Here is a 24,164-nt window from a genome sequence, read left to right as displayed (position 1 = left end):
TTTGCATGAATACATTTCATGGTCTAAGGCTAAGTTTGTGTCCTTGGCTTGTCACTCAGTTGGGTCAGTCCTGTGCTGACATTAACAGGACAGAAATAAAAAGAGCTGCTTAGTAGGTCAGGCAGCATCTGTGGAGAGAGAGAGAGAGTTAACATAGTTAACCTCTCAGATGGTGACCTTTGAAACAACGGGCAATAATGGCCTCAGCATTACGCCAGCACGTTTGTCACCTGCCTGACACCCCAGTCAAGCTGGCACAATTTTGGAAGAGGCTCACACCAAGTGTATGAAGCTTCCACTTGCAATTCTCTCTGATAGTAACTTGACAGAATCTATCAGCTCCCTTAACAAAGCATGGTTTTCTTCACCAGTACTGTTAAACAACATATACTGTTACAAACACCATACTGTTACAAAAAAACAAAACATAATAAAAGCAGGGATCTATTTTGGATATGCTTTGCAGGACCAAATCCAAACTCACAGCCATAAGTATCCATCTTAGAGCAGTGTTCAAAGCAATAAGGAATAAGGTCCACAAGATTATTGTATCCCACTACAATAACCAAGGAAGGAATATTCCTAAACATCTTTGAATATCTTTGGGATTCAGGATGACTACATTGCCTGCTGCCTTAGGAAAGCATCCAGCATAATCAAGGACCCCTCCCACCCTGGTCGTTCTCTCTTCACCCCTCTACCTTTGGGCAGAAGATACAAAAGCCTGAGAACACAAACCACCAGACTCAAGGACAGCATCTATCCCGCTGTTATCAGACTCTTAAATGGACCAAAGAGGGAGTATAGGTTGGAGACTGGGCTTACACACTGTGGTGTCAATTATCTGACACTAGGCTAACTGTTGGGGTGAATTCAGAAATCCCACACGCCTGAAACTTTTCTATTAACAATCTTGCAGTAATTTGCAAGACATCCTGACTGCAAATTCATGAGGCAGAGTTGTCTCTGTATTTGTGTGTCTGAGCAGATACAAATCCAATATTCAGATTAGTTAATTGCCATATGCATCAGGGTGTAATGAAATTCCTTGCTCGCATGAAGCTCACAGAGTAAACAGTGTACATGATAACAATAAATACACCAATAAATACAGTGATGAGCACAAAACAGCAGAATGGTGCGAAGATAGTAGTGCAGTCTGAGGTAGCCAACAAGAAATGCTGAAGTGACAATAATGGAATAACTGAGAGAGGTAAAATTAAGAGTCTGAAAACGTGGCAGCTCCACCGGGAAGGGGATGTAAAAGAGGTGATTGGTTCAGGAGTCTGACAGTAGTGGGGAAGAAGCTGTTCTTGATTCTGCATGTCCGGGCTTTCAAGCTGCTGTATCTTTCCCCCGAAAGTAGAAGAGAAAAAAAGGAATGGCCAGGGCGGCAGGCATCCTTGACGATTCTATTAGCCTTTGTGAAGCAATGGACCTCGAAGATGGATGTTTACAACAGGCCAATAATTACACCAGAAAGATGAGTCCAACTGGTCCCCTTGGATTTATGGAAACAAATTGATATCCATATTTACTTTCCTTACAAGTCCCAAAATTAAAGTGGTTTCACCTTGAAATGTGGTCCCTGCTCTATCAAATCCATTTACACAATGATGGATTGGAAGCAGCTGTCTCCAATCCCATTGTAAGGTCCATCCCTCATCCCCAGTACAACATCAAATACCAAAGGTAATCTTCATCAGAGACATTGAAAGGTCACAAAGTACCATGAGATCATTGCACCTACTTAAGTCAGTACATTCCTCCATTCAGTGGCAATCTTTGACTTGCTAAGCTCTGCTGACAACTGTAAGATTGAATATTTAGTTCTAGTAATGAACAGGTAAATTTTATGGAACTTACTCCTGCTCTTCAATATTGTTGTGAGTATCACTTCACTTGGTAGTGCTCTCCTGAGGCAGAAGATTGTTGCTTGGGTCTCCCCTCCAGAAGTTGGGGATGTAATCTACCTTGCTGATCCCGAGCAGCACTCCAGGTTTTCCACTGTTAGGGCACAGTGTAATCAGGCTGAGGTGTTAAAGCAGGCTGCTCTGTTCATGGGGGTGGGGAGAGGGGTGGTTGTGGTTTAACACCTCAGGGCAGGTGAGTGGACAACCATGTCAGGACAATGGCTGTGGTGCAGAGTTAACACAACAATTGACACTGGACTGCCGTATAAGTCACGGAAGCTCACACTTGCTATCTACACTCCAGATCCGCATACAATATGGAAACAGGCCCTTCGGCCCAACTTATCCATGCCGATTAAGATGCCCATCTAAGCTGGTCATATTTGCCCACGTTTGACCCATATCGCTCTAGTTCTTTCCTATCCATGCCCATATCCAAATATCTTTTAAACGTTATTGTACCTGCCTCAACTACTTTCTCTGGCATTTCATTCCATATACATACCACCCTCTGTGTGAAGAAGTTTCCCCTCAGGTTCCTATTAAATCTTTCCCATCTCACCTTTAACCTATAATTTATGTCTATAATCTATAATTTATGTATTAATTATGTTTAATTTATGTTTTTTTTCTTGTGAATGCTGCTAATATAATGTTATGTGCCTATGACACAAGAAATTCTGCAGATGCTGGAATCTGAAGCAACACACACCAAATGCTGGAGGAACTCAGCGGGTCGGGCAGCATCTATGGAGGGAAATGAACAGTCGATGTCTTGGGTCGAGACCCTTCATCAGGACTGGAAGGAAATTTTTGTATGTTTTTGTGTGTGTTGCTATGTGCCTTTTGCATTTTGTGTCTTACTGTGTGCCTGTGATGCTGTTGCAAGTAAGTTTTTCATTGCACCTGTGCATACATGTACTTGTGCACTTGACGGCACACTCAACCTTAAACGCGACTTTAAACTTTAAACCAATGTCTATTTGTTCTTTATTCCCCAACTTTGGGAAAAAGCCTGTGTGTATTCACCTTATCTATACCCCCCATGATTTTATACACCTCTGTAAGATCACCCCTAATTCTCCTACACTCCAATGAACAAGTCCTAGCCTGACCAACCTTTCCTTATTACCCAGTCCCTCGTGTCCTGGCAACATCCTTGTAAATATTTTCTGCACTCTTTCCAGCTTAATGGCATCTTTCCTATAGCAGAGTGACCAAAAGTGAACACAATACTCCAAGTGCGACCTCACCAACATCTTTACAACTGCAACGAGATATCCCAATTTAGCTGCCATAGCTCTAAACTCTGGCCTCCTAATCCTCTGCCTCTCCCTCTTTTACAATCCCTTTATAACCTCTCTCTCTGTGTCGTCCTTTGGTCCAATTGTCAGTTTTCATCTGATCACATTCCGGTGATTGAATAAAGCAAGCCACCCAAAGAGCACGTGACCAAAAATCTGGACCCAACTCCATACATTTTAAGGACCATAGAGCAAGGAAGAGAAATGGAAAGGTTTAGGGAGAGAACTCTGGAGACTACGCCATAGACTGAACAGATATCAGCTTATATTGGATTGATAACAATCGGGAATGATTGATAGACCAGCATTAGAGTGGATGAGGTTGTAGAGATAAGAGGTGTGAGATCATGGGGAGATTTGAAAATAAGGATGAAGATTTTAAAGTCCAGTGAGTACAAGTTATGCGGGGAAGGATACAGGTGTCAGAGCTTGGAATCATTGGAAGTGGACCTGAGAAATGACTTTGGTATCGCTAAACCTTGAGGCAGCAAGAATTGCTAGAACTCTTTGCTGAGTTAATAAAGATCAATGAAACATGGAAAAGTAACTTGGCCAGAAACTCTTGTTTGAGGCTTCTCTTCTTTCTAGCTCATGTTGATGTACAGACTAAATGTGTGGCTCACTCCTGAGGTCTGGCAACACTGTCCTAGATTGAATTCGACAACTGCCCACCCTATTATCATTACAAGGGGTACTTTGATGAAAAGTCACAACCAATTAGCATTAACCAGACAGTAAAAGGGAGAGATTTATTAACTCTGACCTTTGAACTCTGACATCAAGGTAAAAATCCAAATGGAATTTCTCTGTAGATTTTTGGGAGAAGTACAGTTGTTAGTTTATCAGCATCGCACAGCACAGAAGGAGACTGTTTGTGCCTTGAAATCGATCGATTTCGTTTTGAAATTAAATCAATTTCCATCATCCAAGGATATAGCAACATAGTGGTTCAGTTACTGAACTAAGATCAGAAGCCTCAACCAGTGATCCAGAGATGCAAGTTCAAATCCACCAAGGCAGCTGGGGAATTTAAATACAAGTAATTAAATAAATCAGGAGTTGGGGAAAAAAGCCAGAGTAAGTAGCAGTTACCATCAAACTACCAGGTGAAAATAAGGGTAAGAATGCTGCATTTCCAGGCATGGGGACAATGTAACTCAGCCGTTGCGGAGGCAATGAGTAAACAGGAGATGATGCTTGTGTAGTTTGTCTGCTGCAGAATACTTGCTGTGTGGATGTATTTTAACACCTGTCTGTAAATAAAGCAAATTTCAGCATGCGTCAGACCAAAATCAAAGTCTTGCCTAAAAATTCATCCCTGGTCGATTGCACTAAAGATACTTTATAGCCAAGGAGTGCATTGTACTGGGCCGCAAAAAATTCATTCTGTTCAATTCACTTCACCAAAGCCAAGGCAATGAATTTCAGAGGCAGCATATTCAATGTGCTGCTGTGTCTATACAGCATGTTTACAGCTCTGCAAGGGTAAATTTGTAAGCAAGTCTGCCCAAGGATTCACAGGAATTAGTAGTAGGAGTAGGGTCCTTGGCTCTTTGAGCCGTCTTTGCCCTTTACGCAGCAGATGAGCTGTGGCCAGGGCAGAGTCAATCTACCTAATTCTGTCTGGCTACTGGTGACTGCACTGAACAGCCTAACACCCATTGTATTGTATTCGTTCCATCAAACGTATGAATTAGGAGCAGGAGTAAGTCTCTCTGTATCTTTGCAACTTCATGGCTGGTCTGATTTCAACCTCAACTCTGCATTCCCATCTACCCAAAGAAACCTTTCACCCCCTTGCTTATTACTGATTCATAGAATCATAGAACAGTACAGCACCATACAGGCCCTTCGGCCCACAATGTTGTGCCGACCTCGCCTAAGACTATCTAAGCCCTTCCTCCCACATATCCCTCTATTTTAAATTCCTCCATATGCTTATCTAGCAATCTCTTGAATTTGACCAATGTACCTGCCTCCACCACCACCCCAGGCAGTGCATTCCATGCCCCAACCACTCTCTGGGTAAAAAGCCTCCCTCTGATATCTCCCTTGAACTTCCCACCCATTACTTTAAAGCCATGCCCTCTTGTATTAAGCATTGGTGCCCTCGGAAAGAGGTGCTGGCTGTCCACTCTATCTATTCCTCTTAATATTTTGTACACCTATTCATTTGTGTTAAATACCAGTCTGCCAGGAATTTTAGTTACAATACAAATGGACGTATTAAAATAACTTCCATGAAAATCTTCCAAAATTTCATTACCGAAGGAAATTAAACCCTCTACCCTCTAGTCTCTTACTGGGCATTGCAAAGGGCTAGAAATCTAATGGTAACAAAATCAATAAGTGTGTCACATTATGCAAATGTAATTAATTACATGATGAAACTATTCTATATTATCCAAATGAAGAATAAAGAAAGGTAAATGAGATCCAAGGGATTTTGTTCTGATCCAGACCCAACATTGATGTGAGAAAGAGGCCGCAATACATTTGGTTATCATACATTATTGCCTGACCATCTCTGGAGTGCTATTTCAACAGTACCATCTGGTAGAATTGCAAGCGCAAGACAACTACTTGGCTCCTTCAGCAATAAATATTTAAACAGTTGCTACTCCATTCCCTCTAGGGCAAAATAGAGAAATATCACACTGCTACAAAATGACTTTTTCCAGGCAGGTCTTGAACCAAAAAAATGTTGGGACAAGATACTGGAGGGTTCAACCTTCCAGGGACAAGTTAACCTTGGAGACTGATAGACTAGTAACTAATAACCAAGGCTTATTTGGCAAAATCATGTCAATCGTTTCTACCTTCAGTATCAATCGATTATGCTAATTGTAATATACACACATATTCTTAGTGTTAATTCTCATTGTTAACCTAGTTGTGGTCCGTTCAATGGACATTGTCAACAGAATAAATTCCTTCACAGTAAATGGTTCTTTAATGGCCAAGGATAAAATGCTGGTACAACATTGTGGGCCGAAGGGCATGTACTGTGCTGTAGTGTTCTATGATATTACGGAGGAACAGTGCAGCAGTTAGTGTATCTGTTGCCTCATAGCTCCAGAGTTCCGGGTTCCATCTGACTCCTTGTGGAGCTGGCATGTTCTCCCTTGGAACCACCCATCTTTCCTCTGAGTGCTCTGGTTTCCTCCCACATGCCAAAGGCATGCAGGTTGGTAGACTAATTGGCCTCTCTAAATTAACCCTCCAGTCCAGGTGAATGACCTGGAGGTGGTTGATGGAATTGCGGGGGGAATAGATTACAGGGCAAAAATAATGGAGGAATGGGATTTCCCTGTGACCTGGTGTAGACTCCATGGCCAATATGTCATAAGGAAACATGGAATATCAATATCATGACAAACTGGCCTTGTAACAGGGCTTGGAGTCGCCACAAGTTGAATCTGATAATAAAGAATCCCGTATTCTGGGTATGTGGTGACCTAGTTGGGAGCTGGCAAGAGATAAGTGAAGACATAGTGGGAAGTTATCATTAAAATAATTGGTAATTGGTTTATTATTGTTACCTGTACTGAGATACAGTGAAAAGCTTTTATTTGCATGTCATCCAGACAGAGCATTCCAAACATAAATACATCAAGGTAGTCGGAAAGGTAGTATGAAAAAAACAGAATATAGTGTTACAGTTGCAGAGAAAGTGCAGTGCAGGTAGAGAAATTAAGTTCAAGGGCCATGACGACGTAGATTGAGAGGTCAAGAATTTATCTTTATCATATAAGAGCTCCATTCAAGCATCTTATAAGATTTCTTTATTAGTCACATGTACATCGAAACACACAGTGAAATGCACCTTTTTGCATAGAGTGTTCTGGGGGCAGCCCCCAAGTGTCGCCACGCTTCCAGCGCCAACATAGCATGCCCACAACTTCCTAACATGTATGTCTTTGGAATGTGGGAGGAAACTGGAGCACAGCGGGATAGAAGATGTCCTTGACCCTGGTGGTGTGTGCTTTCAAGCTTTTGTATCTTCTGCCCGATGGGAGGGGGAGAAGAGAGAATGACTGGGGTGGGAGAGGTCTCTGCTTACGTTGGCTGCTTTCACAAGGCAGCAAAAAGTATCGATGGAGGGGAGACTGGTTTCTGTGACAGACTGGGCTGCGTCCATAACTCTCTGCAATTACTTGTGGTCTTGGGCAGAGCAGTTACCGAGCCAAGCTATGATGTATCCGGACAGGCTGATTCACCCCTTGCAGAGGCAGATGGGGTGGGGGGGGGGTGGAAATGAAGACAGGGGTTCTAAGCAAGAATCAGAGGAAGGCAAGAGGGTGAGAGCCTTGGAATTTTTCAAGGTAGACACTAACTGCTAACTCTTTGGCTTAATACCCTGATCAGTTCAAGAATAAAACAAACCAATCACAGCCAACTGTAGACATAGAACTGTCAAAGCCATGAGAGGCTGAGGGAATGAGAAAGAAAGAAAGAGTGAAAGAGACTGCCGCTTCTTTCACCTCTTCTTTAATGCTAGAAAGATAGAACATTTATTTTGAAAAAAGGGTGCAACTTTTACAAATGTTTTTCTGCCACTAAGGATAATCTCCTGGGTAAAACCAAACTACTGCAGAGTTTTTAGAAACAGTCATCTTTCCTTTTACATCGTCACAGAGATGCAGAGCACAGAAACAAGCCCTATAGCTCATCCAATCCATAATGATCATCATGCATTCATTTGCATTGATCCAACATTAATACATGGAATTAACCATACAAAACATGCAATCCAGCCATGCCAGAGTTTGTTCTCCACATCCCTTCATCTTACCCAATCAACACAATTCCTCCCTCCACTGATGTCATCACCAGACAAGCCTGATAGCAAAGGATCCCTTGGTCATTGATCTACACCAAGGGGTAACTTACAGCAGCCAAGTAACCTACCAGAACATCTTCAGCAGTCGGAGAATTTTGCACCGTGCTTTCAAAATTCAGATCCATTGACGTTACTGGTGCTAGATTTCAGACTGGAGTAGGACACACAGGTACTGGAGAGGCCAGATTTGTTTCCTCTGGAGAGGAGGAGATTAGGAGGGGACATGAGTGAGGTATATAAAACTATGAAGGGTATAGAAAGACTGCAGGAAACTTTTCCCCATATCAGACATGAATAAAACTAGAGTGCGTAGTCTTACGGTAAGGGGTAAGATTTAGAGGGGATCTGAGGGGGTCCATTTTCACTCTGAGGGTGGTGAGTACCTGGAACACACTGCCAGAGAGACTGGTGGATGCAGAGTCACTGACACCGTGTCTACAGGACCACTTAAATCATCTCGGCATCAAAGGCTATGGGCCAATTGCTGGAAGGTGGGATTAATACGGATGGGTGTCCACTGGTAGGTGTAGATGTGATCGGCCGAATGGCCTGTTTCTGTGCTGCATGACTCTAGACTGCAGCTGCCACTCCGTGTAGCAGACAGGAAATTCTTGTGCAGTCAAGCGGAAATGCTAATTTGGCCTTCCAGCAGTTTGTCAATCTGATGTGACAGACCATGCATTGCATAGCTCTGCATTCAAATGTGAGCTTCTTGGTACTGAGGCCTGAGTTCATGGAGGGTGAGGGGGGAGAAGAGAGTGCTGGCTGCAAGGTCCCTGTTGGGTATCATCTGAGTTGATTAGGGCATGTGATTATGGGAGGGATATCAGGTAAGTGGGAGGGATGGTGCTGAATGGCCGGTGCTGTGTTGGCTGGGACCAGGGTCAGACAAATCAGGTAATAATTGATAGACTTCCCTTAAAGGAAGTCCAGCAATGGTTTCTCACAGGAGTCAACATTGCTGCAGTGCTCCAAGAGGAGTGCTGCCCCAGGAAGGACAGTGAGGATAGGCAGCAATACCTCCGGCACAATTATTCTCAGCACTGGTGCCCCAAAAGGCTGCGTCCTCAGCCCTCTACTCTACTCCCTCTATAATCATGTCTACGTAGCCAGATTCTGATCTAACTCCATCTACAAGTTTGCAGATGATACCACCATAGTAGGCTGTATCTCAAATAACAATGAGTCTGGGTACAGGAAGGAGATAGAGAGCCTAGTGGCATGGTGTCATGACAACAACCTTTCCCTCAATGTCAGCAAAACAAAAGAGCTGGTCATTGACTTCAGGAAAGGGGGTGGTGTACATGCACCTGCCTACGTCAGCGGTGCTGAGGTCGAGAGGGTTGAGAGCTTCAACTTCCTCGGAGTGAACATCACCAATGGACTGTCCTGGTCCAACCACGTAGACGCCATGGCCAAGAAAGCTCACCAGTGCTTCTACTTCCTCAGGAGGCTAAAGAAATTGGATATGTCCCCTTTGACACTCACCGGCTTTTATCAATGCACCATAGAAAGCATCCTATCTGGATGCATCACAGCTTGGTATGGCAACTGCTCTGCCCAGGACCACAAGAAACTGCAAAGAGTTGTGGACACAGCCCAGTGTGTCATGGAAAGCAGCCTTTCCTCCATGGACTCTGTCTATACTTCTCGCTACCTTGGTGAAGTAGCCAGCACAATCAAAGACCACACCCACCCAGGTCATTCTCTCTTCACCCCTCTCCCATCAGGCAGAAGATACAGGTACCTGAGGGCACATACCACCAGGCTCAAGAACAGCTTCTATCCTACCGTGATAAGACTATTGAAAGGTTCCCTTATACGATGAGATGGACTCTTGACCTCACAATCTACCTTGTTTGACCTTGCACCTTATTGTCTACCTGCACTGCACTTCCTCTGTAGCTGTGACACTTTACTCTGTATTCTGTTATTGTTTTTATCCTGTACTACCTTAGTGCTCTCTGTAATGAATTGACCTGTACGATTGGTATGCAAAACAGGCTTTTCACTCTACCTCGGTACAAGTGACAATAATAAACCAATACATCATCCCATGCTGGAATCCTGTCAGGAGTGTGTGGTAGTGCCCAGTCAAATTTTGGGATTGTCTCAAGTCAACAGTAAAAAGTGATTATAACATGAAATCAAGTTCAGTTTCAGCCTCTCTCTCTCAATCCATCTGTAAAGCTCCCTCTCTCCCTGTGAGGAGACCTCCCTCCATTTATCCATCCTTCCTTCAGACTGACTTCTTTCTTCCATTCTTCCCACTCACAATTGTCCCTTCGTCCCCAACTCCCACAAGGTCACTTCCCAATTTCCCGACGGTCCCTAGCTCCTGTGACACTCCCTCTCTCCCTTCCTCCCACTTTGCTCCCTCCCGTCCTGCCATTTTAAAGAACTCCAGCCTAACCCTTTTGGCAAGGAAAAGGAGTTGAAGTTTATGCACGAAGGAAAGCCAAACAATAAATGTCAGCCAAGTGAGTGATGAGTTAAACACAACCTCACAAACAAACATTAATTTATGGGATAAACTCCCACTGATCAACAACTGTGGTGAAGGTCTACTAAAGAAAACAGATGGGACTGCCAGTTTCGATGGTGGAAGTGTTCAAGCTCAGTGGGAGGACAGGAGGAAAATAAAGCTAATGATTTGCGTGGGTCCTTAATGAAGATCTAAAGCAGCAAGCCAATCTGGCTCAGCTGAATGGTCTTTCCACAGTTCAAATTTATCTTCTTATTTACCCGATGAAACTGTCCAAAACTCTGATTATTTTGGCTTATTATCATGGTGCAGAGATGCACAGTTAACTGTAGGTTATTAGAGAGTGAACAATATTGAATTCAATGCCACTTTCTTGTTAGCAACTTGAGCCTCCAACAGTGGGGGCAAGGTGACAGAACACACTCTATGTTTGGTTTGATGAGTTGCCAAAATCCCATCGAGGATTAAGTTCTGTTGCTTTGTTAACTTCCGAGTTCTGAAATAAATGAAGTTACTCCACCAGTGTTCCTGGTAGTGTAACGTAAAAGACAAATAAATTCTCTTATTTGGTTTGCAGAGAGTGTAGGTGAAACACTAATACTGCAGTGGAAGTTCTCCATCAAAATGTGCACTCTACTCATGCAAAACAAATGTACACAGAAATAAACACAAATACTGAAATACTCCATCAGTTCAGCAGCTTTTGCAGAGAGAAACAAAACTGGTCAGGAAGTTCCATCAAAAATCTTTGAGAGTTTCCCCACAATCTCTGCCGATACTTCAGATTTCCAGAAACCACAGTATTTTCATTTATCATTATCTACCAATGATTACATATAACAACAAAGTGTTCTTAAAGGGCCAGAGAGTCAAAGAGAGATAAAGCAGCCCCTTTAAGAACACTTTTGAAGCACCCATCTTTATACTACTCCCACGCTAACCCATTTTATTCTCTCCACATTCCCATCAACTTCCAACACAAAGCTGCCCTCCCATTCTACCACTCACCCACACGTTAGGGGCAATTTACAGTGACCAATTAACTTCCCATTTTTGGAATATGGGAGGAAATCAGATCAGTCGGAGGAGACCCGTGTGGAGAACATGCAAACTCCACACTGACAGCAGCAGGTCAAGATTGAATTCAGGTCACTGGGACTGCAGGGTAGCAGCTCTACAAGTTGTGCCACTGTGGCCCCACCAATTATGTGCCATAGTTTATGTGTGACTCCATGAGGAACAATTAGGAAAATTAGAAGGAACCTTCATTCTTTAACATAAACCACGTCAATCCCTGATCACAGATGTGTAAACACAATATAACAATAAGCCACATAAGAAGATATTAGGACAGATGACCAAGCTCTCTATCAGAGAGATAGGTTTTGAGGAGAATTTTAAACATGGAGGAAAGAGGCAAAAGTAGTTTAAAGTGGGAATTCTGGAACCTAGCAACTGAAGGAATGGCCAATATTGGAATGGTTAAATGGACTAGTAGAATTTATAATCAGTGTTAATTTATTTGGTCAACTTTGGGAATATAGACTATGTAAATCCAAAGTCAGATTAAGAAATATATAGGAGAACTGTTCTGTTCCCAACCCAAAGCTCATGCTAAAATGGGACCAGTGCTACATATGTAGATATATGTACGCAGTGTACCACGTGGAGAATGAGTAGAGTTCCAGAGAGACTTGGGCAGGGGAGGTTGGCATCAAGGGTGGTGGACTGCCCAGGGGCGTATGTTCTCTGTTCTGGGCTGGTGGACAATGGGGTGGGGTGGCACAATTTATTCTGGAAGATAAGGTTATGCTGTTAGGGTTAAATGAAGTAGTGTTGCTGAAGGTTTTTTTGTGGGGGGGGGGTGTGGTGAGATGGCCTGGGAAAGGTGATGGTGGTGAAAGGGATTGGTAAGAAACCAGCTGACCATCATGACTTTCTTTTTGCTGTGTAATTCTACATCGTTCTTGAGCTCACATACAGGATTGGAAGAAAATGGAGTTCTGCATACTCCTGACTGGGAAGTTGAATCCATGACCAAGTCATCGGGCTTCTCAGAAGAATTTTAACACTCAGCTAGAATACAGATTACATTGGTCAATATCTGACCCTGCAAAAGATAGGAGGCAGCAGTTTGGGGAGGGCAGAGGAAATGGGGTTTAAGGAAAAAGACACCTAATGAGCTAATTAGTGCACTTCCTAATGACTGACCCCAAATACGAGGGTGCACCATTAAAATAATTGGAATGGCATAATGACAAATTGAAGGAATTAATTAAAGTAGTATTAATGTGCAAGCCCTCCTTACCTAATGGGACTTCACCACTTCATGGGTATTTAACTTTACATAGTGATGCGGTTGCTAAAGCTGTCATGGTTAATGAGATTGCAGGTTTGACTCAATTAAGACTTGCTGGCTATTCTCTTACTACAGAATGGAGTTATAAATCATTTATAAAGCATTTAGAACATTGACATTTGTAGGTTCTACTTGCATGGAATGGATCACACAGTCCTTAAACCATCTGCAATATTAAACACTCGTGGGCTGCCCCCAGAACACTCTGCGCAAAAGATGCATTTCACTGTGTGTTTCAACGTACATGTGACTAATAAAGATATTTATGTTATATTTTATCTTTGTATGGCTAATCGGAAAGGTTCCATCTTTTATAAATTGGTCCCCTTGTTCTTCACCGGCCAGCATCCCGAGATAGCAGCTGCATGTCACAACTCTCAGCAACCTTCTGCCAGGTGCTTCCAGTGAGGGATGACATTAATAGGCCCATTCCATGGGACAGATCTTACAATTCCACAAGGCCCACAGCATGATAAGATGATGCACAATTGTTTTAGCTTGCCCGAGAAAATTACCCCAATGGCAGACAGGCTTGTGTAGATAATTTGCATCAGGTAGCGATGTTTGGCAGTCACAGAGATGGCTAAGCAATCCAAAAGCCATCAAGAATTTCCACTTGAGTTAACATGATTACCCTCCTACTCTGTCATAATGACAAAACACCGTTTCTGTTGGTTACACTGTTTCTGTGTGGGAGATTAAAAGGATGCCTGTAAAATTTCTTTGCTAGCTTTTCTGTTACAAAGGGATGACTTCCATATTCCTATAACATCCATATACAGATAGTACCGGGTTGACTGTCTAATCCTACACTAATCTCATTTTATTCTCCATGTAAATAAAGATGCTGTCAGATTAGCCTGAAATCAAGCAGATTAGGCCATTGCTGCAGTCTATGTTGACAATAGACAGAGCACCTATCAGGGTGGTCCTGGAGATCAGAGGAATTCTTGCTGCCTATTGATGATCATTAGTCTTTGCTGTAAAGTCTCTCTCAATGACAAAGATGCAGCTTGTAAATAGACCCATTTATAGACTCAGGGTATTATGAAGTGCTTCCAAGTCACTGAAGTACTCCCAGAGCAAGGACGAGGTGTGCTGGGATGACCTCATGTTAAGAATAAACCTGGAAAGATATCTGAGAATTGGACTCTGACGCACTCTGAGATGCATAGCAAAGTTCAAAGTGGAGGTTGTTTTGTTACTTTTGAGAAACCAGGACAGGTGCTCCAGATAGTAAGAGGCTGGGGAGGGCCCATGAGGTGGATTGGATTTTGTCACTGTGTATAGAATTATTGCCTTGATACAGCACTGGGCAGGGGCAGCAACACTGCCCTGTGTTCCTTGCTGAGAGAGCTGGTTCCACTGTTTTTACCAATGTTTGGAAGTAAGGACTGTTGTCAGCATACTTTGATTTTCTTCAGACATTAAACACCTACTTGAACATGCAGATAGAACTTATTTTAAATCCTTGACAATGCCAACTTCCACTTACGAATAACCAGTATACACATCGAGTCATAGGGTCCTATAGCAATGGAAACAGACCCTTCAGCCCACTGAGTATCAAGCACCTACTTACACCAGCCCTACACTAATCCTCTTTTATTCTCCCCACATTCCCATCAATTCCCCCACATTCTACCACTTACTTACACACTTCAGGCAACTTAGAGCGGCCAGCTAACGTTTCCTCAGGATCTGGGAGGAAACCCACAGGGTCACCAAGGAGAGGGGTCTTAATGATGCTGAGGACAGTGTTGGTAAGGGTAATGTTCTAGAGTATGTAGATATCCAGAGAGAGGATATGTTGGAGCTGTTAGAAAATATTAGGACAGATAAATCCCCGAGGCCTGATGGAATATTCCTCAGACTGCTTCGGGAGGTGAGGGAGGAGATTGCTGAACCGTCGGCTAGGATCTTTAAGTCCTCGTTGTCCACGGGGATGGTACCGGAGGATTGGAGGGTGGCGAATGTTGTCCCCTTATTCAAAAAAGGTAGTAGGGATAGTCCAGGGAATTACAGACCAGTGAGCCTTACGTCTGTGGTGGGTAAGCTGTTAGAAAGGATTCTAAGAGATAGGATCTATGAGCATTTAGAGAATCATGGACTGATTAGGGACAGCCAGCATGGCTTTGTGAAGGGAAGGTCTTGCCTCACTAGCCTGATAGAGTTCTTTGAGGAGGTGACCAGGAAGATTGATGAGGGTAGTGTAGTAGATGTCATCTACATGGATTTTAGTAAGGCGTTTGACAAGGTTCTGCATGGTAAGCTTCTTCAGAAGGTCAGGGGCCAAGGGATCCAGGGAGGCTTGGCCGTGTGGATTCAGAATTGGCTTGCCTGTAGAAAGCAGAGGGTTGTGGTGGAGGGAGTGCATTCGGATTGGAGGGCTGTGACTAGTGGTGTCCGGCAGGGATCGGTTCTGGGACCTCTACTTTTTGTGATATTTATTAATGTCTTAGATGAGGGGGTGGAAGGGTGGGTTAGCAAGTTTGCAGATGACACAAAGATCAGTGGTGTTGTGGATAGTGTGGAGGGCTGTCGAAGTTTACAGAGGGATATTGATAGGATGCAGAGCTGGGCTGACAAGTGGCAGATGGAGTTCAATCCGGAGAAGTGTAAAGTGGTACTATTTGGAAGGACAAATTCCAAGGCGGAATACAAGGTAAATGGCAGGATTCTGGGCAGCGTAGAGGAGCAGAGGGATCTGGGGGTTCATATCCACAGATCACTGAAAGTTGCCACACAGGTGGATAGGGTAGTCAAGAAAGCTTATGGGATGTTAGCTTTCATAAATCGTGGGATCAAGTTTAAGAGCCGCAAAGTAATGATGCAGCTTTACAAAACTCTGGTTAGACCACACTTAGACTACTGTGTCCAGTTCTGGTCTCCTCATTATAGGAGGGATGTGGAGGTGTTGGAAAGGGTGCAGAGGAGATTTACCAGGATGCTGCCTGGATTAGAGAGTATGGATTATGAGGAGAGACTAAAGGAGCTAGGGCTTTACTCATTGGAGAGAAGGAGGATGAGGGGAGACATGATAGAGGTGTACAAAATATTAAGAGGAATAGACAGAGTGGACAGCCAGCGCCTCTCTTCCAGGGCACCAATGCTCAATACAAGAGGGCATGGCTTTAAGGTAATGGGTGGGAAGTTCAAGCGAGATGTCAGAGGGAGGTTTCTCACCCAGAGAGTGGTTGGGGCATGGAATGCGCTGCCTGGGGTGGTGGTGGAGGCTGATACATTGGTCAAGTTCAAGAGATTGTTAGATAAGCATATGGAGGAATTTAAGATAGAGGGATATATGGGAGGAAGGGGTTAGATAGTCTTAGGAGTGGTTTGAAGGTCAGCACAATACAGGCCCTTCGGCCCACCATGTTGTGCCGACCTTCAAACCACTCCTAAGACTGTCTAGCCCCTTCCTCCCACGTATCCCTCTATCTTAAATTCCTCCATAGACCATGCAAACTTCACATAGACAGTGCTGGAGGTCAGGGCTGATCCTGGGTCGCCGAAGTTGCAAAGCAGCAGCTCTATTAGCTGCATCACTATTTAAATGCAACAAAAACCTGCAATGGTGCTTCACAGAAGCATTAACAAATACATGAAAACACTGATGCTGACCCACATCAGGCGATATTAGAGCAGGCAAACAAAAGCTTGGTCACAAAGGCAGGTTACAAGGAGGAAAGAGAGGTAAAGATTCCGAGGGAGGGACTTCCAGAATTCGTGATCTTGGCTTCTGGGGGCATGAAGGAGCAATAAAGACCAGAATGTGCTGCCTGAGGAGGAGGTAGAGGGAGGAACTCTCAACATTTAAGAAGCATCCAGGCAAGCACTTGAATCGCCAAGGCATTGGAGGCTATGAACCAAATGTAGGTAGGTGGGACTAGTACAGATAAATACAATGCTCAATATGGGCATGGTGGCGAAGGGTCTGTTTCTGTGCTGTAAGACTCTATGATTCCATGACATGATTGCATTTAGAAGCCAGATCTGGAGGAGTACAGATAAGACAAGATAGGATTTCTTTATTAGTCACATGTACATTGAAACGCACAGTGAAATGCATCTTCTGCATAGAATGTGCAGGGGCAGCCCGCAAGTGTCATCACACTTTTCCGGCACCAACATATCATGCCCACAACTTCCTAACCCCGTACGTCTTTGGAATGTGGGAGGAAAGCGGAGCACCCGGAGGAAACCAGCGCAGTCACGGGGGATCCCCAGGAGATAAGTCTGCAGCTTGTCAGTGGTGCACCTATCAATGGTACACCCTCTCAGTGTCCCAGTGACATACCCAAGGACATCACAAGCGGCAAGAACATAGACTTCCTTTGTTGCTGAGGTGCACTGAGCAAGTATATTTCAAAGGCAATCAGATGAGAACAGGAAAGAGGAAGGAAAAGGAACATGATACTGAGAGCTTGGTGGAATATCTCAACTGCATGGTCTTCAACATCAACACAAAAAAATAGATTTGTTTTTCTGCAGGAGCAAACTGCCTTACTTATCTCTGCAGCTCAATGTAAAGTTTTCTTTGACTGAACAAAGAATAATTTCCCCTCCTGCTGTACATAAGAAACACAGCAAACATGACTGAAGGATGTCAGAGTGCCTATGAAGCATACACGGCTGCTCTGTGTATTGGCCTAGAGGAATCACTGTATCTCAAACACTCCTGCATGTTTCTTCAATATCCTCATTAGCAATCTAGCCAGAATTCTAAGTAGCTGAGAACAGAGGATACATTTCCACAGGAGAAGCAGGGAGTGACAGATGCGGAATCAAATCTGAAAGAATCAAGCACAGCCAAAACACAACTATTGATGAATTAATTATTTAGGAACAAGATACAAGCAGCACAGAACTCAATCTCCAACCATAAATGACTACATCATGTCATTTTTTTGTTGTGTATACGTAACGTTCCTTCCCTTGTAGGTTACAGCATTCGGAATTTGCAGTTTATGGGATTATTGTGTTGGTTTATGAGGAGCTGGTGTGATGGGCTGAATGGTCTCCTGTACTTCTAGAAGAAAGCAAAGAGCCTAATGCTCAGATGCATGGTATTTAAAGCATTCATTTACCCTGGGTTTGCATTTCCTGGCAGTCTAACACAGAGGTGGAGACTACATTTCTTTTGGTCTTTAAGAGCAGCTCATCCAATCCAAATCCGTAAGGAATTTGGAAGAAGCTTCTTCTTCAAGAGAATGCTAGAATGTGGTATTTTTTACCGCATGAATAACATAACAGCATTGCATTTTATAATGGGCAATTACCTTTGTCAGTCTAGGTCACCCATGGTCAGCAATCTGGTGTCACTCAAACCAGCTTAGTTCATTGGGTTGTGGGCGACTAAACCATTGTCCTCAGCTGACCAAGTGTGGGTGAGGAGGACACCAAAATAGCACCAAAGCGAGACCTATCAAAGGGAGGATCAGCTCCTGAGTTCTCCACAGATGCTGAGGAAATGGGCATCACATGCTCTCTATTCCCAATGAATCACCAATGATATGAATTAACTCAATTGACCATGCAGAGATAGACTGGGGGATTAGTTAAGCATGAGACCACTCGTCGAATATGTGAACAGGGATTAGATGAAGGAGGAGAGATAGAGGCTTGCATGGAGTATTGACCAGTTGGACTAAATGGTCTGCTTATGTTACAAATCCTAGATAATTTAATGGCAAAAGATATACTCAATCAATACACAGAGCATGAGTTAAGAAGGGAAGAGAGAATTGATGGGGGGCTGGCAGGAGAGATGAACAGAAATGGAGTAAGGGCTCCAGAGCAGTTTAAAAGAAGAATGTGCATTGTTCTATCCTTCAGTATGCATTGATCTTTGGCTTTAAGCAACGTTCCATCTACATTTATACTTTATAATCTGAAGGCAGAATTTCAAAGACTCATGTCTAGTATCAGCCTTGTAATGCAAAGAGGAACTAGCATTGAGGGAAGTTTTGAATTTTACAGAAAGAAAGATCAAAAGACAAGACAAAAAGAAACAAAGGAAAGAAGAAAGAAAGAAAGGAGAGAAAGTCCTGTATTTGTACAGAGGTTTGCACAACATCAAGTCATCTCAAAACACCATATGGCCTGAAGTCAGTTAAAAGGTGATTTGCACACAGCAAGCTCCCAGAAACCACATTGTGATAAAGGCCAGTAATTTGAGTCGGTGGTGTTGAGTGAAGGAGACGGCTCCTTAAAGAAGTGGTTGGTCTGTTTACATCACACTATTACTCTTTCTGGGATGTAGCTGTATAATGATAAAACAATAAGTTGCTGTGTAGTAGACACTACAGATCAAAGTATTTTATTGAATTGCTATGAAAATGATGATAAGATGAGAAATATAATTCCCTTGGTTGAATAGTGCTGTGGATTTCCTTTGATTAGATGAGTGGCACAGCCAGTCAAGCTACTGCCTCACTGTTCCAGCAACCTGGGTTTAATCCTGACCTCAGGTTCTATCTGTGTGGAGTTTTCACGTTCTCCCTGCAACTGTGTGTGTTTCCCCTCTGGGTGTTCCGGTTTCCTCTCACATCCCAAAGACGTGCAAGTTGGTAGGTTAATTGGCCACTGTAAGTTGCCCTTAGTGTGTAGATGAGTGGTAGAATCTGGGGGGGAGGGCGGTGGGGGAGGAGAGTTGATGAGAACATGGGAGAATGAAATGGGATTAGTGCAAGACCAGTGTTAAAGGGGTGCTGAGTGAACTCAGTAGGTCGGTTTCCATGTTGTATGGCTCTATAGTGCTTTACACAAGTAACTCCCAAGTCAATCAAGCTTGTTGACCACACCGCTGCAAATGACCAAGACTTGTGAATATAGTCTGTATGTAATTATTCTCTAATAAATCGCATTTTACTGCAGGAATGCCTTTACTTCTAATGGGAGAAGCTGCTGTAGTTTTTGTCTCTCTCTCTCTCATGCACACACACACACACACTATATATATATATAATATATATATATATTCTTGTTTTCTAAGTAAATTGACTTTGCTTGCAATATAAAGGACTGATTGCAACAATCAAACTGCTGGAAGAACTCACTGGGTTTACATTTCGACCTCAAACATCAACAATTCCTCTCCTCCCCCCACAGATGCTGCTCAACCCACTACGTTCCTCCAGCAGGTTGTTTGTTGCTCTAGCTTCCAGTGTCTGCAGCCTCTTGTTTCTCCCTAAAGAACTGTTTGTTGTGAGTCTTTTATGCCTCCCCACCTTCAACCCATTGTCTGACTGCGGTCAATAAATATTCTAAAAAGACAAGTGAGCTTTGAGAAACTAGAACCAGTTTGTAATAATTAACGTCTCTGTGCCTTTTTAGTATAACAGTGTTACTTATGCAATTCCAAATGTTTGGAGGATGTACTGGTGAAATAAACCAAGGAAGAGAAGAAATCCCTCAGCAATTGTTTTAGGTCAATGTCATCACTGCAACTGAAGCCCTTAAGAAAAAGGTGGAACTTTGAGTAATGAGGAACTGTTCTCATTTTATAATGCAAAGGTTAAATTCAGCTCTGCATCATAAAACAGCAATTAGTGCTACAATTCAAGTCTTGTGGGACTGAGCTTATTAGGATTGCGTAGAATGGAGGTCAAGCACAGACGGCTGTCACCCCTTGCTACAGTGGAGGGGCGAGATGGAACCAATCACTCCTCGGAGCTTCTCTCAAGCTGGGTGTCAGTGCTGCAAGCAGGAGTGTGGCTCCCACAAGCTGTCATTGTCACAGTTAATGATATTTTAGCCCACTGCAAACTCTGCATCAGGAAGCAGATAATTACCAGCAAAAACTGCCTGATGCAACTCATAGGCCACAAACTACCAAACCACTCACCAAAGACATTCTGACAGCCAATTAGGCAATGGATGCATGCTGAATAAAAGTTTCTGACTAGCTTGAGAAGGTGGCAAAGTTCCATATACAAAAGAAATTCAGTTGGTTATAGGCAATACAAGCAATTTGGAGCAAGTAAATTATTTATATACTGTCTAATTTTAAAATCCCAATTCCATTCCATTATTTATTTTCCAAATAAATATGTAAACCAGAAGTACATTCATCCTATTGGGCACAATCATAGTTGGAGAAATGACAACACAAGTTCAGACCAACCAGTTGTCCAGGTTCTGCCTTCTGCTTGTGCCAGCCAAGCATTCAGCCACATGTTTTGCTCATCCTGGTCTTCTGGATCTTGGCCGTGGGGTGTAGATATTGCAGGGGTTGGAGCAAAAGCAACATTTATTACCCATCTCTAATTGTGCCAGAGAAGTTGATTGTGAGCCACCTCAATGTATTGTTGCAATCCTTCTGGTCTAAGTGTTCCCACAATGATGTTGGGAGAGGACTTCCAGGGTTTGAATTCAACAGTAATGACATATCTCCAAGTCACAAAGGAGTGTGGCTTGGCGATTGGCAAGTGATGGTGTTCTCCTGTGTCTCCTGCCCTTGTCCTTCTCAGTGGTAATGATCACCCGTTTAGGAGATGCTGTTGGAGAATATCTGTGGTGCATTTTGTAGATGGCACACCCTACAGCCATGGTGGTAGAGGGAGCAAATGTTTAGGGTGACAAATGGGGATGACAATACAAGCAGGCTGCCTTGTCTTGGTTGGTGACCAGCTTTGAATGACTTTGGAGCTGTTGTCACATTCACATGGAGACGTCCATCAAGCCTGAGCAATGGTGGAAAGTCTCTGGGTGATAGGAGGTGAGTGGGCCACAAAATGATATCCATGCTCTTGTACTTATGTGCTTGGTTTAATCAAATTTCTGCTCTTTTGTGACTCTCCTAGGATATTAATGCTGTGGGATACCGCAACGTTGCAACATCCAAGGGAGGTGGTTGGAGCCTCTTGATGGGGAAGGTCATTACCAACCACTTATGTGACATAAATGTTACGTAACACTTACAGTCCTTACCATGTGCTTGCCCACGTCTTGCTGCACGCACGCATTTGCTGCTTCGTCATCTGAAGAGTTGCGAATGGAATTGAAAACTGCAATCGTCAACAAACAACCCCTGACAGAGGGAAGGTCAAATGAGGAAACGGAGGGTGGTTGGGCCTGGAACATTGCCTTGAAGAACACCTGGACAAGAACCTGGAGTCACTGAGGGGAGAGGCGGAGATTGTGAGGGACCCTAGCGGCAGCAACTAAAGAATTGTAACTTCCCAGGGGTGAAATTTAAATAAATGTTCAAATTGCAAAGCTTGCCTGCAATTTCTACTAAAGTTAAACACTTATTATTCTCAGCATTAAATTCCATCTGCCATTTGGCTTTGCGCATGCACAAATACTCTGTCCAATGGATTGCTCACACAGGATGCTCTGACTGATATTGTAGATGTGAATAACAGAGAAAAGAAATGATTAAATCTACTGAATAACGTGCAAGGGACAGAATACTTGAAGGGAGAATTAGGCATAAAAATTTATCTCAATTCAGTGGCAGTGATTGAATGGAATAACCTGTGGTTTCCTGCTGCAGCAAGGTAGGCTGCAATCTTGTGACACGCCTTCCCAAGCCCAGAATGAGATACTGACTCAGGCCAAGTCTCTGGGGAGGCATGTTCCATCAGATCAAGGAAGAAAATCAAGTTATATTCAGAGGAAAGCTCTGAATGTCATCCAGAAAAGAAAAGAAGAATTGAAAATCAGAACATTGCAGATGCTGTAAATCTGAAATAAGACCAGAAAATGCTGGAAACAGTCAGTAGGCCAAGCAGCATCTGTGGAAGGAGAAACACTTCAGGTCAAAGACACTTCATGTAGTGAAGGAACAGAACAAGCTTGGTCAGACTGGGTAGCACAGTTAGTTGAGCTGTCGTCTCAGTCGTCCTTCTTCTTTATTTATTGGTCGCATGTACATCGAAACACACAGTGAAATGCATCTTTTTGTGTCGAGTGTTCTGGCGCCACACTTCCGACACAAACCGCTACACTACCGTCCCCACCTCTGGTGCTATCTGTTCTCCCTGTGACTGTGTGGGAGTCTCCTGAGTGCTCCAGTTTTCTCCTACTTTTCAAAGGCATGCAGGTTGGGAGGTTAATTAGCCACTGTAAGTTACCCCTGGCATGTACTGTATGTGAGTGGAGAGTTGAGAAAATGTAGGCAATTATCGGTCACAAATAATTAGTGGGAAACAGGATTGCCCTCTGAATCAGCATGGACTTGATGGGCTGAAATGGCCTCCTTTCATGGCGTAAGGAAATAAGGCCTTGAGGACATCACACTTTCCCTTCTAAGGCAATATGTATCAAAGTACAGAGGAAAAGTATGATAGAAACTTCCACTTCAGGAGGCCATTCAACCCATCCTGACAATTCTGACTCTTCCAAGAGCCTATTTTTGGCTGCTATCCATTTATTTCAGTATCCATCCAACTCCCTTTTAAAAATATTTAACAACTTTATAGTTTGTACTATGTCCCAGCAACTCCAAACAGAAAGACAATTGTCTCCTCACCCCCCGCCTCAAAATCCTTTTCCAATGATCTTGAATCTTTAAGCTCCGGTTAATTACCCAATCACCAAAGATATTTTTTCTCTTTCACTGCTCTTATCAGAGCCTCTCTTCATTTTGAAAACTTGCAATAAATCATGTGTTAATCTTTTCTGTTCCCAGGAGGACGCTATCTTTTCCGAAATCTCTGTTCACTTTGCAAGTCCCTCTTCCCTGTACCTTTCTAAAGTCTTCACATCATTCCAAAAGTGTGGAGTGGGAGATTCCCATAATCTTCCCTGCGGTCCTGCCAATGATTACAAAGAAACAACAAGACCTCTTTGCTAGTACACTTTATTCCTGTTCATAAACCAAAATTGTTCTTTTTTCTCCCCCCCAGAAGCTAAAGAAGAAATATGTTTTGTATAAAGAAAAAGTAATGTTACTCCTTTGGAAGATGCCCACTTGGCCCAGATTAGCTCAATACAGTTGGCATGGACGAGTTGGGCCAAAGGGCCTGTTTCCATGCTATATGTCTCTATTAGCTGATTGAGAAGATGACTTTCTCCAGATGCTCTCCTTAGTTTCTCCTCCAAGGCATAGTCATTAAATTTCAATCCCTCTTTGAACACAATGGGCTTTGCTTTTATTTACTCAGTTTGGAGTACCAATGAAAGCTGGCACTTGGATTATTCTGCAATTAACGGATAGGATGTATCCTGCAGTCTTCAAGATTGCCAGGTACATACTTGGCCTGTAATGTCGTGCAGCTGGTATTGGAGCACAAGTCCTCAGTACTACAGC

Source organism: Pristis pectinata, chromosome 17 (assembly GCF_009764475.1).
Source record: "Pristis pectinata isolate sPriPec2 chromosome 17, sPriPec2.1.pri, whole genome shotgun sequence".
Classification (NCBI taxonomy): Eukaryota; Metazoa; Chordata; class Chondrichthyes; order Rhinopristiformes; family Pristidae; genus Pristis; species Pristis pectinata.
The sequence above is the reverse complement of the archived record's forward strand: the minus strand, read 5'-3'. Positions refer to the sequence as shown.